Raw genomic sequence first — 5461 nt, 5'->3', positions numbered from 1 at the left:
CTAGCCTGCACCGCCATTCAATGAGTTCATGGCTGAACATGCAACTTCAGTACCCCATTCCTGCTTTCTCACCATACCCCTTGATTCCCCTAGTAGTAAGGACTTCATCTAACTCCTTTTTGAATATATTTAGTGAATTGGCCTCAACAACATTCTGTGGTCGAGAATTCCACAGGTTCACCACTCTCTGGGTGAAGAAATTTATAATGGGGAACAAAGAAATGGCAGACCAAGTGAACAAATACTTTGGTTCTGTCTTCACTAAGGAAGACACAAATAACCTTCTGGAAATACTAGGGGACCGAGGGTCTAGCGAGAAGGAGAAACTGAAGCAAACACTTATTAGTCAGAAAATTGTGTTCGGGAAATTGATGGGATTGAAGGCTGATAAATCCCTATGGCTTTATAGTCTGCATCTCAGAGTATGTAAGGAAGTGGCCCTCGAAATAGTGGGTGCATTGCTGGTCATTTTCCAACATTCTTTAAAGTCTGGATCAGTTCCAATGGAGTGGAGGGAAGCTAATGTAAGCCCACTTTTTAAAAAAGGAGGAAGAGAGAAAACAGGGAATTATAGACCGGTTAGCCTGACATCGGTAGTGGAGAAAATGTTGGAATAAATTATTAAAGACTTAATAGCAGCGCATTTGGAAAGCAGTGACAGGATCGGTCCAAGTCAGCATGGATTTATGAAAGGGAAATCATGCTTGACAAATCTTCTAGAATTTATAGAATGGACAAGGGAGAACTAGTGGATGTTGTGTATTAGTACTTCCAAAATGCTTTTGACAAGGTTCCACTCAAGAGATTAGCGTGCAAAATTAATGCACATGGTATTGGCGGTAATGTATTGACGTGGATAGAGAACTGGTTGGTCGACAGGAAGCAAAGAGTAGGAATAAACGGGTGCTTTTCAGGATGGCAGGCAGTGACTAGTGGAGTACCGCAAGGTTCACTGCTGGGCCCCCAGCTATTTACAATATACATTAATAAATTGGACGGAGGAATTGAATGTAATATCTCCACGTTTGCAGATGACACTAAGCTGGGTGGCAGTGCGAGCTGTGAGGAGGATGCTAAGAGGCTGCAGGGTGACTTGGACAGATTAGTTGAGTGGGCAAATGCATGGCAGATGCAGTATAATGTAGATAAATGTGAGGTTATCCACTTTGGTGGCGAAAACAGGGAGGCAGAATATTATCTGAATGTTGACAGATTAGGAAAAGGGGAGGGGCAACGAGACCTGGGTGTCATGGTACATCAGTCATTGAATGTTGGCATGCAGATGCTGCATGCTGTGATGAAGGCAAATGGCATGTTGGCTTTCATAGCAAGAGGATTTGAGTATAGGAGCGGCGAGGTCTTACTGCAATTGTGCACGGCCTTGGTGAGGCCACACCTTCAATATTTTGTGTAGTTTTGGTCTCCTAATCCGAAGAAGGACATTCTTGCTATTGAGGGAGTGGAACAAAGTTTCACCAGACTGATTTCCGGGATGGCAGGACTGACTCATGAAGAAAGCCTGGATCGACTAGGCTTATATTCACTGGCATTTAGATGAATGAGAGGGGGTCTCATAGAAACATGTCAAATTCTGATGGGATTGGGCAGGTGAGATGTAGGAAGAACGTGCCTGATGTTGGGGAAGTTCAGAACCAGCGGCACTGTCTACGGTAGGCATAAGCCATTTAGGACCGAGATGAGGAGAAACTTCTTCACTCAGAAAATTGTGAACATGTGGAATTCTCTACCACAGAAACTTGTTGAGGCCATTTCTTTAGATATATTCAAAATGGAATTAGATGTGGTCCTTACGGCTAACGGGATCAAGGGGTATGGAGAGAAAGCAAGAATGAGGTACTGAAGTTGCATGGTCAGCCATGATCATATTGAATGGTGGTGCAGGCTCGAAGGGCCGAATGGCCTACTCCTGCACTTATTTTCTATGCTTCCATGTTTCAATGTTGGTCCACGAAAGCAGGATTCACGTCACGGCCAGGTCAAGTCAAAAGCTTGACACTCAGACAGAAAGCTGAGAACAAACGATCGCAACAACAAATTGCATTTAATTAGCGACTTTAATTTAGAAATATGTCCGAAGGCCGTTAACAGATCTCTTATTCAAAACAATTTGACGCACAGCCAAGTAGGAAGATATTGGACATCTTTGTAGGTAGGATTTATGCAACATTTGAAAGGAGAAGAAAGAGGAAAAAAGGTGGAGAGGTTTTGGGGGAGCGATTCCAGAGCTGAGGGCATGGACAGCTGAAGGCCCTTTCACCAATTGTTGAACAATGAAAGTAGGGAATGTGCAAGAGGCCAGAGTGTCAGGGTTGCAGGGTTACAGGATGTGATGGAGATTGGTAAGGGCGACACCGTCGAGGAATTTGAACACAAAGTGGATTTGTTTTCTCGTTGAGCCGATGCCGAACCGGAAGCCGATATAGGACAGCGAGCAGTGGGCTCACGGTTGAACGGAACTTGGTGCAATTCAGGATATGATCAGCAGAACATTCGGTGAGCTCCAGTTTACATCGGGTACAAGGGTGGGCAGCTGGCTAGTAGAGAGGAGGAATGGTCAGTTAACATGATTTTATTCGAACCAACTTCCAAGCGAAAAAGCAACACGGCATGGCAACATTTCTGGCAAGTTATGCTGGGACAGGACTTAAGAGAATGAATCTGGTGCCCAACCTCATATGTATGATGACCAAATTAAAGTAATCGGAGATCGTTATATTACTGCCACAATTCCAGCTATATGACCAACAAAATGTTGACTAGGGCTCCACGCATGCAAGGAAAATTATTTAAACACAAAAAGAAGGGAATGATTCAATGGGAAAGGAGGGAAAGCGAATAGTGAAATGCAGCCTATTAACACGCAGTCTGCTCTTGTCCTCCAATTATTTCAGTTCCGGTTCTTTTTACATAAGATTACATTGGATATATGGCAGAGAAACACACCATTCGCCCCAACCAATAAATGCCGGCGTTTATGCTGCATTCGAGCCTCCTGCTGTCTTTCCTCATCTAAATCTATCAGCATAACCCTCGATTCACTTCTCCTTCATTTCCTTGTCTAACCTCTTATGGTTAAAATAATTTAACAATTCGTCTCATCGGATATAGAACAATATATTCCATCTGCTCTCTGAATTTAGCCTGGATCACCGCGTAAATGCAAGTGTTTGTGGAACAACTCAATAGTAGAAGCATATATCCAGCTTCTCGAAAGATAAAAATAGGGCTGGATGTGCTGTAAAAATAAGTGCGAGTCGATCGAGCAAATATATAATGTGCTACGAACGTCATCCACAAGAGTATGAAATTGGCGGATATTGCAAGGAGTAAAATGATGGATTGCCTTCTATTTTCCATCTCAGGATCGTTGCCGTTGTTAGCACTTTTCTTGCCTAGGAGTGCCTTTCGGATTCGACTGGACACTAAAATATTTCTTACAGTCAATACATTGAAAAGTAAAATCAAAAATATTGGAAGAAAAGGGGTTCCAACAAGATTAAACCTCGCAAATGCTATCCATGGGATTGAAGTAAAGAAGTCCGACTTGAAGTTGCAGTACCAGGGTACCTTGTTTATAACATCCAAAGGGGTAAATGCAAAGTACCAGGGGATGCTTCGTAAACAGCTCACTGCACAGACCAATCCGATAACCACAGCCGCCGTTCTCTCGGTGCAGTATTTGCTTTTCAGCTTCTGACAACAAATGGCGACACAGCGATCAAAGGTGAAAGCGACTGTCAACCAGACAGAACTGTCCTTGGCGGCATAAAGTAGGGCAGTCTTGCTACTGCACACTGGAGTGATTGACAGGAAGCTGGCTGGAAAATACACGCTGAATATTCGATTCATTATCACACTAGTCAGAACGACCATCAGATCCGCTATAGCCATGGCCACCAGATAATAAGTGATGCATTTGGAGAGACCGCACTTCCCCCGAGACAGAATGACAATCGCCAATACATTCGCTGCAAAAGATAGGGAGAGAAGGTGAATTAATGGGCAGACTGATCCCAAAGGAAATGGGTCCAAACACTGTCATCAGATTTACACTGTTGAATGGATCATGACCTACTCAGCGACCTGTCCTCTCATCGCTAAAGGTTAATGGGTTCTGCAGTGTGCTCCACGCATTGGGGGTAAATTCGATTTTGTGCGAGGTTTACTTCAATACATACAATATTCGGGCGATATAAATTTGGCGTCCAATTCTCTATCCGCTTTTTTAACACTGGCACAAAACCTAAATTGGCTTCATTACAATTTGACTTTGTGATTTTGTGTTTTACCTTATACCCTGAAGTCAAGACCTAACCCATCAAAACCCTTAACCCATTGTAAAGAGGCTTATTCATATTTCTTCGATAAAAAAGATCTTTAGTGAGCGTTCAAAGATTAGAAGACAATAATCTCGAAATCGCAGTCTGGTTCATGATTAATCTCAGAAATAATTACATATAGTTACGACAAACATAATGAGTTTTTGAGTTATGTATCTAACGACACAAAGCACAAATGGCAGTACCTTTGTCAAATAGCGTCATAGAGTCATTATAGCACAGAACCAGCCCATTCTGCCCATTGAGTCCATGCCGGCTCTCTAGAGCAATCCAGTCAGTCCCATTGCCCTGCTCTATCGCTGTAGCTCTGCAACTTTATTTCCTTCCAGTGACTATCCAATTTCTTTTTGAGATAATTGATCTTCTTCCCTTCCACCACCTTCATAGGCAGTGAGTTCCAAGTCATTGCCACTCGCTGTGTGAAAAACATTCTTCCCCCTTGTGTCTCTTGCCAAAAACCTGTGTTCCCTAATCCTTGTACCAGCAGCCAATGGGAACAGCCTGTCTCTGTCTGCCTCCTCCAAAGCAGACATAATCTTGTACACCTCAATCAAATCTCCAGTCAACTTCCTTTGCTCCAAAGAGAACAACCCCAGCTTTTGCAACCTAACCTTGCAGCTAAAATCCCTCGTCCCTGGAACTATTCTGGTAAATCTCCTCTGCAACCTCTCACGGAGATCGAACATAAGAACATAAGAATTAGGAACAGGAGTCGACCATCGAGCCCCTCGAGCCTGCTCCGCCATTCAACAAGATCTGCACATCCTTCGGAAAGGATGGTGACCAAGACTGGGCGCAATACTCTAGTTGTCGCCTCACCAGAGCTTTATAAAGCTTCAGCATAACTTCACTACTTTTGTACTCAAGACCTTCATGTATGAAGCCCAATGTCTCATATGATATGCCAACTACATTCTCAGTATGTCCTGTCACCTTCAAGTATCTATTCACATGAACCCCCAGTTCCCTCCGTCCCTGCATACTATTTGCAACTGTGCCATTAAGTCTATATTGCCTCTCCCTATCGCTTCTGCCGAAGTGCATTGCCTCACAATGCTCTGTATTCAATTTCATCTGCCACTACATCAGTAATTATAATT

Source organism: Pristiophorus japonicus, chromosome 31, assembly GCF_044704955.1.
Source record: "Pristiophorus japonicus isolate sPriJap1 chromosome 31, sPriJap1.hap1, whole genome shotgun sequence".
Classification (NCBI taxonomy): Eukaryota; Metazoa; Chordata; class Chondrichthyes; family Pristiophoridae; genus Pristiophorus; species Pristiophorus japonicus.
Note: the sequence above shows the minus strand (reverse complement) of the source record.